This window comes from Camarhynchus parvulus, chromosome 1A, assembly GCF_901933205.1.
Source record: "Camarhynchus parvulus chromosome 1A, STF_HiC, whole genome shotgun sequence".
Taxonomy (NCBI): domain Eukaryota; kingdom Metazoa; phylum Chordata; class Aves; order Passeriformes; family Thraupidae; genus Camarhynchus; species Camarhynchus parvulus.
Genome location: NC_044586.1, coordinates 2,375,125 through 2,389,154, shown reverse-complemented (window position 1 = coordinate 2,389,154; position 14,030 = coordinate 2,375,125). Strand labels below are relative to the sequence as shown.

Genomic DNA, 14,030 nt, shown 5'->3' with positions numbered 1-14,030 from the left:
ACTCAGGGGTTTGTGTGAGCACCAGCCGGTAATAAAATGAGGCTGATTGTTTAATTAGTGGTATGAGGCACATGAGGCTTACACAGCTCTGACTGTTCTCTGCTGGCCACTCTGGCTTCTCATTTGCAATTCAAGCATCTCCATTCTGGTCTATAACATTCAATACATCTCTGTCCTGAGACTTGTTTTCTATGTCCTGTGTGCCACTTTGACAGGTGAGATCAGCCTCTGCTGACAGGTCCAATTTATACAAATTTTACCTTCAGGATGTAGCACAAGACCCTCTTTATTTTTTTCTGTTGAGCTTTTTAAATCTAAGGGACTTTGATAAGCTTCTGATAAAGTTCTAATTGGTGGGAGGGGCATATTTAAGTGATTGCCATGCTGATGATATCCTTGAGACTTCAAGCAGGTGATGTGGAGATGCACACAAGCAATTTGCAGGTGTTGGAATGAGTCTTCCTTTCTTCTTGTTTCCATCACTGTAAGTGTGTAGGCTGCTAACTGTGTTCTTAGGAAGTTCCAGCCATTTAATTAAATTAAATTACAGCACAGATAGCTCTGTAGTACAAACATAAAATCCAGGTTCAGTTCACTTCATTATGGAAAGGGATAGTACAACTTGAAGTTACTGCTTTTGAAATAGGTAATTTAAATCAGGTAATTTAAATCAAACCCATTTTAGTGAGTTTGAAGAGAAGTGGTAGGAGTCCTGTTCAGCAAGGCTAACATTGATTCATGACTCCAAAATAAGGTCATTGCTGTGGCAGCCTAACTTAGGCAATCATAGTTTTAAATCCTGGGCTTCCAATTCCTTCCTTCCACCTGGCCATCCATCCCTTGTCATCTGATCTGAAATATGAAATTGTGCTTCAGGGTCTTGTGATACTGCACTGCCTTCAGACCAGGAACCTGTAATAGGAAGGTTCTTTATCTCATTAGTGATCTTCTCAGTTTGCCAGCCATATAAATCAATCTTTCTAATGTGCTCTCTTTTCTTTATCCTTCTCTTTCCTCTTCTTTTTTTTTTTTTTTGGGTTGAGCTGAACAGGGATTTTAAAAGTATGCCAAGATCATATCTTATTCAAGACATGTTAAAGCTATTTCAGGTATAGTCAGTCTTTTGCAGAGTCTCACTAATTGTATTTTAGTGGTTCATCTGTGCAGAGATTACTTTGCTATCTTGTTTTATTTCATAATTTATAGTAAATAATTTTTGTTCAGCTCTTCCCTATTTAATTTATCTCTATAAAGAGATTTTATGATGTGTTCAGATGCGAAAATAATTGTAGTGGGCCAAATTAATCCCAAATGGAGCTTCACAGAACTGACAGGAATTGTGATAGAGACTTTTGATCCACGGAAATAAATCTGATTTAGTGTTTGTGTGAGTTTACTTCTAGGAGTTTTAATAGGAGACCTAGATCCTGCTGTGCAAATCCCATATTGATATACAATGCACAAGAGACTCCCTAAGGAGCTGGTATTTTTTATAGCCACTCTCAGGTGTCACACAGGTTCTTTAAAGGAGGAAGGCAGAGGACTGCAGTGCCAGAACTTTGCAGGAATTTCTGCTGAAGGACATTTGCCCATTCACGTGGGGTGTGTTGGAGAAAAAATGCCACAGCAGTGGAGAGAGCCCTGGTGTGAGGACTGGTTAATGTGGGTGCCTGCATGGGCCCCTGGGATCCGAGGCATCCACAGTGCCAGATTTGCTGCAGATGCACAACTCTCATCCCTGGGGCAGCTTCAGAGTGTCCTCTCCCTCCCCACTGCAACATTTCAGTCATGGGTAAAAAAAGCCAGTCCTGCTTGAAGAAAACTCTATCAAAATTTCTGCAGAGACAAAGAGCAGAGAAGAGCCTTATGGATTTTGTGCCTGGAAAGGGCCATTAATCTAATCTAGCCTTCTGCAAAGGAAAAGCTGTGTTTTTTCACTAAGGAAAAACTTGCAGCCAAGGAAACTGTTTGAACACAGAGATTTTAAGACTGGTTGGTAATGTTTGCCTACAGTTTAAGGCTGTGGGTGCACAATGAAGACAAGTTCTGTTAAACAGATATTTATAAGATACTAAAAATGTTTCAGTCTCAATATTTGCCTCAGCAATTCAGTTGCATTTGAATCCTGAGATTCTGTAAGTCAGGTGGCTCAGAATCCTGAGATTCTGTAAGTCAATGCTTCTGCTTAGGATTTGAATGGCATGACCATGATTGCTGAGGAAAATAACTTTAAATTCAACTTTCAAATATAGAAAAGCCAAGATACCAAAAAAATGCAATTTTCCAAATATATTACATAACCTGAAGTCAGCTTATTGGGGCATTGCTTCTCTCAAGTGCAGACAGTGCCACACTGGGCACTTTCTGGACTACAGGCAATATTGCCTTAATAAAGTGAGGCTGGGGGAGAGGGAAACTCTTTGTGTAGGGGTGAAAACCTTGGAGGCCTGGAGAGTTTGCCTCTGGAGTCAGGGAGGATGTGGCAGGTGGAGGGCTGAGACAGGGCAGGCTTATTCCATAAAGACAATAGCACAGTACCTGGCAAAGTGCATTAAGTGCTCTCAGGAGGGATATAAAGGAGCCCCAGGGGAGGTTTGCTTTGGCCTCTGAAAGGATTTGTTACCTTAGGACAAGAATAGTGCAATTGTGGCAGCACAATACCCAGCCAAAGAGCAGCAGGCAGGAGCAGAAGCAGAGGGGCAATGCTGCTCTGCCTTAAATAAGTAGGCTTGTGCAGATGTGGAGATGGATTTATTGAAAAACATGTAGGTTTTGAACTTGTAACAATCAAGTGCAGTTCTGTTCACCTTCATCAACCAGCAGAGAGAATGGGAGATATCCAGAGCCCACCAAATCTCACACAGGGCTGGCTATGAACTGGTTTAGCTCCACACAGCCAGAAACAGTCAGGATACCTACTGGTGCCCACGCCTCAAAAAAACCAGAGGCAACAGGAATAGCCATTGCTGACACCCAGAAAAGGGTTTCTAACAATCTCCTTGCCTGCTTCATGGAGAAGCAAAGGGAGCAGTGGTTCAGCACTGGCTCAGGAGGAAGCTTGCTTTTGCCCGTGATTTCACTGCCATGGCTTCAGGCATGCCCTGTTTTCCTAGATAAGCAGCTAAACTTTCAATCCTCTCTGCTAAACATTTTTTGCCCATTACTTCTTGTGGACAGAGTAACTCCTCAGGGGTAGAGGGGAGGAGAAACAAAGCCAAGTTATCCTGAATCTCCTGCCAGTAAATGGAAAATGTTACTAGAATTCAGGAAAGCATGCGTGGGCGATGAATTCAGAACCAATTTTACGGGGGAAAAATTTGCTGGAAGAAAAATAAACTCCTACAGTTCTTTGCAAAAGTACTTCCAGCTTTCCTTTTATAAAAGCTCTGAAGCTGTCATGTAGCACTCCTGGTGATTAATGATTCTGGGATAGCTGATATGTGGGTGACGAATTAGCGATCAGCTTTAGGCTTACACAGACATCCAGCCTCTTTCCATTGCGTGTACAAATTGCTTCCAAAAATGTTTGTGAGATGCAATGGTTGAAATATTTTGGGAAAAAAAGGTGGGAGCCAATTGTTGGAGTTGTGGATGCTGAGAATTTTAGACTCTCTGTGCTGACTCTGACTCCCAGGAGAGCACTGCATTGGACCTGAGGTCGTGGAGAAGCTTCCAAAATTGATTGATAGCACTGGGATTATGGGTGTGGAGTTGGTTAGAAGTGTGTGATATCACAGGGTGGAAAAATTAGAGTTTGGGGTTTTAGAATATTGTAATAAATATGGAGCAAGATGGAGGTTTTAGGGTGGAGACTGGTTGTTCTTTACCTTCTTCTTCACCCTTTTCTTCATGGCTTTGGGTGGTGTTTTGTAACTGGACAAAAAGTCCGCAGTGCAGACTTTGAGTAATTAGTTATTGGGTTAAAAGTGAAAATAATTTAGGTGTCATTTCTTAATTGGATAGTTTAGCCTTAAAAGACCTTGCAACAAGAGATTGTTGGCCATTTTGTTCCTTGCTAATGAAAGGCTGAAAACTCCCTGCTGTGAGGCTGTAACTGATAAGAAATAATAAACACCTGAGCCTGAATGCAAACTATTGTCTCAAGTGCCTTCAATGCTGACCTCGAAAGAGGTAGGAAAAGAAGCCAAAAACCAAAAGGCTGCCAAAAAAGCAGCCAGTCTTTCCCAAGTCCAAAGGGATGAGGTCTAAGCCTGCAGCACAGGGCTGTAGGGATGTTCCCACGTACAGCACAGGTGGATGCTCTGCTGCCTTTGCTGGGTTTTCTCTCAGCTTGAGCTGGGGAACGGTCAGGGATCTTTGTTCAGTCTTAGTTGGTTCCCATCGTTCCTCTCATGGGCTCACTAACTTTTACCCCTTATGACTATCATTATATGGATTTAAATGGAAAATATTTACTGCCTGCCAACAACACAGTGCCTGGCAGTGAAATAAAAGGCCACATTATCCTTTCAGAATATTATGGATGTGTACTGCTTTCCTTACTGCAGCCAACAGGGATGGGAATGGAGGTGCACAGGTAGGCAAGGCAGGGATGGAAAACAAGTGGAAAAAATCACTTTGAGCTGAACAAAGTTATCCAGAGAGTATCAGTGACAGAATTAAACCAGCAGCTTGGCTGATGGAGGGAGGTAACATTCAGATGAAGTTCTCCTCAGTCTGGCACAGGAAAACAAAATAAAAAGCCATGGGAAGAAAGCTCTTGTGCTAACTCTAGCTTATAAAGAATTTGGATTTAATTTTATATTCATCGAAAATTCTTTTAAAGTGAAAGGAAATTAGCACAGATAAGCTATGTTCTCCTTGAGACTGAAAATTAGCTGAACGCCTCTAAACAAAGGGTACTACAACTCAGCAGTACTTCAAATTGGAAAGAGATGAGGTTTGTTCTTGTGGCACAGGGATTACTGTTGGATTCAAACATACTTGTTTTGAAAGGTGTTTGACAAATATGTTGTACAGAAAGTTCTGTTATTATTTCTTGTTAAACCCTTTAATCTGTCACAGTCACAGTACTGCCTCAGCTCTAAATTCTAACTGCTCATTTTTAAATAAGTAATTCCCTACATAGTTGATATGTGTTGAATAAGGGAAAAAACCCAAAAACAAAACAACAGTGAGTTCTGTTTAATATTATGAATGATCTGGGAGATGAAGGTGAACAAAAATTAGATTTGCCACTGGTTGCAAATGAAGAAAGCATTAAAAATAATAGTGCAGACAGAGCAAGATCAAGAGAATAGAAGTAATTTCCAGAACCCTACAACCAGCTTGGACAAATGAAAAATATTTCCTCGGGGAGGGAGAGGTCTATATCCCACAGTAATGTGAAGATAAAACAAGCCCACAGTGAGACGTGAGGCTGCTACAAGAGATGCCAATGAGAAAGGCCAGATCCTGGTGTCATGGGGCAGAAATGAAGCAGTTCATCTTTATAAGGCTTTGATAGTAAACTATTTCTCTCAGGATGGTTTTTTTAACTAGGATACAAGTTCAAAGAATAGCTCTCAGTAGGGTTGGTGGGGAGTGATTGATTCTTCAGGAGTGATTTATTGTTACTAAAACTTAGTTAAGAAGAGACTAACAAGGACACGAGTCAATTGTGCAAATATTTAAGGGAGAAGACAGGAAGGTTCACGAGGAATTATTTAGAACATTGAGCAAGAGCATAAGTAGAAGTAATGAGAGCTAATTAAGGAGCAGAAATTGCAAGCCTCATATAATGAAATGCTTTCTTACGTGGGGAGATGGCATGCTGCAGAATAATTGAAAGAAAAGTGCAGGGAGATTGTACAGTTGGAGAAATTAAAGATAGGCATATACAGACTTTAGTAACTAATTAAGAAATTCAAAAGAAAAACAGTGCAGAATGAAGGCATGGATCACAATCTCACTGTTACTTTACATATTTTATATTCACTTATTGCCTGGGCCCAGGCAAGGAGAGAAAAGAATTTGTATGTGGCAAAAAGATAGAAACAGAACAATAGCCTTTGCTTGTGTTTCTTTTCTCAAAGGCTAATTTCCTTTCATGCCATCTAACAGGCAGCAGTCCTCTTAATCCTGACTGATTTCAAAAGGAAAGTGAAATGGGGATTTGTCTCTAGTATTTGTTCTCCTTTGTACTTTATTCAAAAGAAGAAATTCTGGGATCTATGTTTCTAAGGGTCAAAACAAGATCATTCTTATCTCAGGCAGTGTCATAGACTCTGTGGCTAAATATTCATCTGAAAATTAAGTGTTCCAAGCACAGTAATAATACAGGGTTGAAATCAATGGAATTCAGTTTCTATATGGGCTTGGTGGTAATTCTGAGATAAAAGCTTCAGAGACTTGTTCATGAAATCTGCTCTCTGCATTCTACATCCTGCACCAACATTGCTTATCCACAGGATAATACAGTTTTAAAGCATGCCTGACCCTTGATTTCTCTGATAGAAAAAAAAACCCAGTGGAGTTAATTGTCTTAAAATAGTAATGCAATGTATGGTTGAGAAATCTAGAACGTGTTACCTTTTCTTTCAGAAAAAAACAACTTCTCTGTGATTCTCTCTCAGGTTTTTTACTGGGAGTTGTACATTTATTCCATACATTCCCACTTCTGCTTTATATCATTTTTTTCAGCCTTGGTAACTTTTTTATGCCCACATGGTGCCACGGGGAGCACCCAGGAATGGAGTCCCAAACATCAGTGAAGGGTCAGAAGTTTGTGAGACTCAGGAGCTGGAGTTAAGCTCTGAGTGAGTTGAGTACAGCCACAACCCATTCTATGATGTCTTTTTCTTTATTGCTTGTTCAGAAACAGAAATAAACACATGCAAAGTTGTGTCATTTCTTGCTGGAGTGAAATTCTAGTCCTCCTTGCTTGCTGCCAGTGGTCTCTAAAAGGCAGGATCCTGTTCTATGATAGTTACAAAAAGTGTGGTTGTGCAGATTCTTCCCCATTTCATTTGGCATTGTGTCTGTCCTTATCTCCTTCTGGATCATCAGGACAATGAAATATTCTTATTCAACAGGGCATCAGATATAAGTTTCAGTGTATTTCTTCAACTTTCTGGTTTCAGAGCTCTATAGAAATAAAGGCTTGAGAGAGAAAACTGTGTGACCTTCTGGGTATTTTCATTTTATTTATTTCATTTAATCAGAGATAAATGGGCTTTCCTCTTAAATGACTGAAGCAGATCAGAAATATCTTTCATAATTCTTAGAAAGCCCTGTGTCTTTTGGGATCCAATCTGTTTCCAGAACTGTCTCCTTAAATTAAATCCCTTTTTTTTTAATATTTAATAAATAATTCCTGTTCATTTTGAAAGTCCCTCTGTCTCTGTGCCTTGGGATCAGTTTGAAACTGGGATGTTTGCCTCTGTGATGTGCTGGAATCACATTTCTATCTCATTGTGATGGATCAGCTGCCTGACCAGGCTGGTTTGAGTCCCATGAATTATCTTGCCTGACCTGATCATTTCAGAATGGACCATTTTCCCCCAATTTCCAGCTCCATACACACCTTTTGTCACTGCTGGTGACACGAGCAGCACAATCTGTCTCAGCTGGGGCCAGGCACCAATGTGGGGCAATTTAACCCATACAAACCAGATGCCCACAATATGACAGGGTGAATCTTTTGCTGGTCTCCCTCCTTAACAGGGTTATTTTTTTCCCATTTGACAGCCAGGAGACCTTGGAAAGGGTTGGTTGTCGGTTCATTCTATAGAAATGTTGTGTCTCAGGACAGCTCTAACCCCATTTTTCCAGCCCAGTTGTCCCCTCAGGAATGCTGCAGAGCCAGCTGTTCCAGCCAGACTGCTCCAGTCCTGGCCACTCTGCTGCAGGCAGGTTGATGAGGATGCTGAGGGTATTGGACATAAGCTATATTTGGATATTCACATCAATAATGTGGATAGAGCATCTTTGCATTTTTAGCATGGGACATGACAAAGCCATCTGGAGGCTCACTCCATGGACACTGCTAGTTTTCCAAAAGGTGGAAAATGCCTGCTCAAAAAAAAAAAATGCTTTCCAGAATTTCCCTGACAGCAAAATATTTTTATTGCCCTGCATTAACTTGAGATAAATGCAATTTCTTCTTTGCTTGCCGTGCCACTGATCTCCACAGCAGCAATCTTATATCTTTATGTACATACCCAGATGACCCAAAAAAATTGGGATCAGAAAATGTAATAAAACTACTGTTGAAGAAAAGCAGTTCAATAGTTTCAAATTTTAGGTGAAAAAGGTGGTTGTTTGCAGGGGGAAAAATACCATATTTGTGCAATCACTTTTGACAAGTTGCCTTATTGTTTTGTCTTGCCAATAGCAGAGAGTGCACCATAGTGGTGGAGTGGAATATCTTCTTCTGTAATTATTATTTAATTACTGCAAATGGGTTTTTATTTTTCATTTTCTTCAAAGCAATTTGGGGATATTTTGTGAGAGGGAAATGAAAAGCTCAGTAGCAGGGTAGAATAGAGGATATGCAGGATATGCAGAGCTCAAAGGAAGAACAAGGAAGGGTCTTGGATGCCACTTCAGGATTTGGGAAGCCGTTGGAATTCTGTATGCTGAGAATTTTAGACTTTCTGTGCTGACAAACTCTGCCTCCCAAGAGAGCACTAGATTCACTGAAGCCATGAAAAAACTTTCCAAAATTAATTAATAGCACTGAAATTACAAGTGTGTAGTTGATTAGAAGTATATCATACCACAAAGTAGAAAACTTAGAGTTTGGGGGTTTAGAAAATAGTAATATATATGTGAAGTAAGATGAAAGTTTTAAAACAGAGAGTAGTTATTCTTTACCTTATTCTTCCTTCTCCTTCATAAGTTTAAGTAATATCTTATAATTAGGCAGAAAAGTCAATATTGTAGACTTTGAGTAATTAGTTATTAGGTTAAAAGTGAAAATAGTTTAAGTATCATATCTTAATTAGATGGTTTAACCTTAAAAGACCTTGTAACAAAAAATAGCTAACCATTTTGTGCCTTATTAGTGAAATACTACAGGTAGCAACAGCACAACCACCCATTCACCCAGCCATCCCCTTTTCCCTGAAGTTTATATATCATTAATCTGCTTTTGAAGGAACCTCTTGCTTTGTAACACTAATTTCTCAGCTCTTTAAGCTTAGAAGTAGCCCTGAGGATGTTCTCTTTTTCCTGAGGCAGAGGCTGTGTTTGCTGATTAAGCTGCAGCTCTGAAAGACAGGGCTGAGCCTTCCTCTGCTGAGTGGCACAAGGGCTTGGGGGAAGTGGAAAACAGCAGCACTGCTGGCTCCTCCAGCTCCTCACTGGTTTTAATTTAGTCTAGAGGCAGCCAGTAATTTACAGAGGTTACTGCAGTGCAAGGATCATTTCTTCTGTGGATTTTTTTCTAATCCTCCTTTATTGGATAATAATCAAATCCACCTAATGTCTACACACGATATATAGATATTTTGTCTTGCTGAAGGTTCTTCCTAACCACTTACCATAGTGGTTTGCTTTTGAAAGGTGTATGGATATCTTGATATTAACAATTATGGAATATTTTGTAGTCCTTTGTTCACTATGTAAATAAATTCTCACAGCAGTGTAAGAAAGAGAAGAACATGAGGATGGTAAAGGACAGTAAGACTAAGAAAAATACTGGACAACATTAATTATTTTTATTTGAGGGCAGTAGCTGAAATGGGAGTCTTTCTAATGCCTGGATATCTATTTTATTTTATTTTATTTTATTTTATTTTATTTTATTTTATTTTATTTTATTTTATTTTATTTTATTTTATTTTATTTTATTCCATTGAAGAAAAGGAAGAGGGAAACTGAGATTTTAAAATGTCAAGGAAATGAATTTTTGGGGGGGAATAAAAGTAGTTATTTATAGAGGAAGAAAGATGTCATTAGTTAATACAAGTTAGTTGATCATTAGTTTTTACTGTCAAGATTGTTGAAAATGAAAAATGGGAAAAAGAGAACAGCAGCTGGAACTATCAAATGTTCAGGAGCCATCAATCTGTTCCTCTCTAGGACAAAAGGTGATCTGCATGTCTAGCACTAACAGAAACTGATGACATGATTTAAATTTGAGGCAAAAGTCACCTAAAAAGTAAATTTTATGTCACTTAGGAAGATGTGATCTTTAAAAAGTTTCACAATAAATTATCCTTAAAATGAGTATTTTAAAAATCAGAATGGATCAATATTCATATTGGATGCTAAATCACTGAATAGTTGAATACATGACAAATTTTGCAGTAGTTATGCCTATAGTAATGCTAAAAATGAATCCTTGTGTTAGGAGAGTGTGGATCATTAATAATGATCAGGGGAGAAAAGTCATTAGGATAACATATTTCTTGTGGAAAAATTAATTTAATTTCGTCCATTATTTCCCAGCCACAGCTACTATATTTAAAATTAGATTATAGAGGATGTAACACATCTGTGTGGGTTTCTGTAAGCAAATACCAACTTGTTTTGGCAAATGAAACTGGAGTGGAAGATGGAACACAATCATAACAGATTCAGGCTGTGTATGTTAGGTTTTCAGTATTGAATTAGAGGTATGGAAAAAGTAAATCCAGAGTTTTACTTTTTCTCCCTCATTCTTAATTATTTTCACTACCTTCTACTTGACTTTAGAAGAAAATAACATTTCCAAAGTAAAATCTTTTTTAAACATAAATACAAGCAATAGTAACTGAGTTCCTTTAGAAACATCTGTCAAGGTCAACTAGGCTGGTCATTCTATGAGAAAATAGTTCAATCATCACTTGGTTGTACTTGAAGAAAGAAAATACAGTCAGTTTCTAAATTCAATTTGAGACAACTTCTAAATTCAGATTTTTTTATTGGCAGATCAAAATCTCTGGGGAATTTTGTGAGTTTTTTGTCCCTAAGCATATCAAGAGAACCTATGGCATTTTTGTTGGGAGCTTGGTTTTATACCTTTACAGCCTGACAGGTTTTTATAGCTTGGATTTATTTGCAAGCAAACAGAATAAAAGATTTAAGACAGTAATTTAAATTGGGAGTAACTTCTTCTGAAGGAAGTAAAAGTCCTTTATTTTTGGGTTAATAAAATGACTACAGAATTAAACACAAATAGAACTCAATTTAAAACTTTAAGCTTTTTCTGTTTGCTTGATAACAAGTGCATTCAAGCTATAAAGGTTTTGCAGAGTAAAGTGCAAAATGGTTTTCCCAAGATACCCTCAGATTTTTATATTTTTTTTCCTTTTCTGGCCTGGACTATGGACAGAAATCAGTGAGTTTTTTAATCCTTTAATAATAAAAAAGAGGGGGGGTGCTGGATTTCAGAACTACTTATGAACCTGCTAGAAATACCATTCTGTTTCTATAATGAAATCACCAGATCAGGTCATCTGGTGCAAAGAGAGAAATTCCACCTGGACACAGGGAAAAATTTCTTTCCTGCGTGGGTGACCACATAGAACAGATTGCCCAGAGAGGGTGCGGAGAATCCCTCCCTGGAGATGTTCCAGAACCATCTGCACACCCTGCTGTGCCCTGTGCTCTGGGATGACCCTGCCTGGCCAGGGAGGTGGGACCAGATGATCACTGTGGGTCCCTCCAGCCTGACCCCATCTGGGATTCTCTGGTTTTGGCCAGGTGTTCCTCATGTTTACTAAATTTATAAATGAGCCAGTGCAGTCTGAGTTCGAAGTGATCACTAAATGTGTTACTATAATATGACAAAAGTCATAATCCTTAGTAAGAAAAATATTTCTGATGTTTCCTCCATTTTTGATGATGTTTTCTCCATTTTTCCTTTATTCTCCATTCTGCTTTATTTCAGTGCTCAGCTCAGAAACCCTGAAAAAGGGTTAGTTTGCCCAAAACTTGGGTTTTTTTGCCTGCTATTTCAGTTGTCTTAAAACTGTTTACTTCAAATTCCACCTACTAATGATTTAAAAAGAGATTTTTGCCATGGTAATGCCAGTCTTGTTTTTGCACTATTACAGTCAAACTGCCACTATCACTCCTTGTTCCTGCTAGGAAGTGTTTATCAAAGTACAAGTCTTTCCACTGCAAGTCTTGCCTCAAGAAATCCTGTGGTTAAGCAGGCTCTTCACAAGAAAAAAAATTCAGCTCTTATGCCAATCAAAAGAGAAACCAGCATAAACTCATCCTATGAGCTCCCCATACTCTGCTCTTGTAGGGCTGGGGCTGGTTTAAAACTGCTCTTAATGTGGAGTTTTGAATGATTAGTGCATGGTGGGACAGAGTCTTTAACAGCTGGAGTCCTTCATTAGATGGATTGTGTGGTGTCAGGAGGCAGGGGAGGGCAGCTGACAAGTGGAGCACCTGATCTGGCTGGGAGAGTGCTCAGCTGAAGCTTTTTTGATTGTTTGATGGCATAACAGTGCCACTGCAGATGGAGAATTGGGACAGCAGTGGGATTTGGAGTGGCCTGTTTGCCTTTCCTCAGCAAGGGAAGAGGAAGGGGGAAAATGTCACCTGTAAAGTTGGGGAGAAAAAACCAACAATCACAACTACGATGCCTACTTGGAATTCAAGTGGCTGCACATCAAATTGCCTCTAACAGTCTGACTGCTGATTGCCACTATTCATGAAAAGTGGCTTTATTTCAGCTCTGAAATGTCCCAGAGCAGCAGCTTTCCCCTTGAGTTTTCCCATCTGAATCCCTGAAATGTTCTCTTTTAATTTCCTCTCTTGACCCTCTCCTCCCCCTCACCTCTTTCAACACCTATTTATCTACATTCACAGGGATAGTGAGGAAGTAGTTTTTACTCCATCTCATATAGCCAAAACACTGCTGCAAAGGGCCTTCCTTAGATTTTGGGAGGAATCAGCTGACAGGGGAAGGTTAGTTGGCTGAAGGCAGGGTAACATGACAAAGTTCAAAGGCATAGGGACAATTTTATGTGACTTCTTTTCAGTTAATCACATCTGGACAGTTAATCACTTCTGGGCACCCAGGTCCTGTTAAACCACGTTACTTTTGGAGCCTCTCACCTCAGCCTGGTTCCTTTCTCTGTCTGAAACAAGTAAAATCAGTTGACCTTCAAGTTACAGTGATGTTTACCTATTCATTGAGAAGTGAAGAGCTTGATTGCACTCACTTGTAATCCTGATTGCTTGGACTGGTACTTCAGGCTGCATTTCATTCTCCCTCCTGATTTTTAGAGATGCTCAGTTTACTGTTACTTGTAATCCTCAACTGAAGTTTCAGTACAGTCCTAGATCAACAGAGATGGGCTTTCAAGTGGACAGTGTAAATTGTAAATAAATCCTGCATTAATGATGTGGCAACCCATCCTAGGAAAATACCCTTTCATTCCATTGCCCTTTAGTGTCTCTCTTTTGTTGGCCATTGAATCCCATCCAGCTCAATCCCATGGGTATTTTAAATCAGACGTGCTTTGGGGAACTTAGCAATAGGAATATTAATCACTCCCATAGTGCTGACAATCAGTAATGGTTTGAGTGGGGCATCCTTTGATGCTGTGTGGTGTTAATGAAAGCAATAATGAGCTTTGCAGTTGACCACATCATTTGCCTTGAAGGATCATTTCAGATAACAAAAAACAGAGGTTTGTTGTGCAAGAACTGGTTGTTCACACACACAAGCACCATTTTCCTTCCCAATAGAGAAGTTATTTATTGCTAGGAGACAGCAGCTTCTTCTATCCCAGGGATATGTTGTTGATAGTGCTGTAGAAAGCCCCATATTTCCAGCCACATATTGTGAATAATCAAAATCTGAGAAATTACTTCATTCTGAGCCAGGTGTAAAATTACAACAGGAGCTATGAATGTAAGTGCCTGTATAATCCTCTGGGTTCATTGGTTCCAAATGTTTTAAGTTCTCTTCTTTTTGCCTGAATTCTTATTTGCATCCTGTCCCTGGATTGCCTGGGAGCTGACAGGTAAACTTCCTGTCTAAAATGCTGATTATATGATTAAAATTACTGATATTTTGATATGCCCCATTTTGTGCTTTCTGACTGTATGCTGTGTAACCAACACAAGGGTTTGTACTCAAT

At 39.3% G+C, this 14,030-nt stretch overlaps 1 protein-coding gene across 1 annotated transcript in view; it reads left to right on the top strand.

Annotated features, from left to right (window-relative positions):
• PIK3C2G (phosphatidylinositol-4-phosphate 3-kinase catalytic subunit type 2 gamma) overlaps positions 1–14,030 on the top strand; it is a 189,696-nt gene that overhangs the window by 168,505 nt on the left and 7,161 nt on the right. The window lies entirely within an intron of this gene.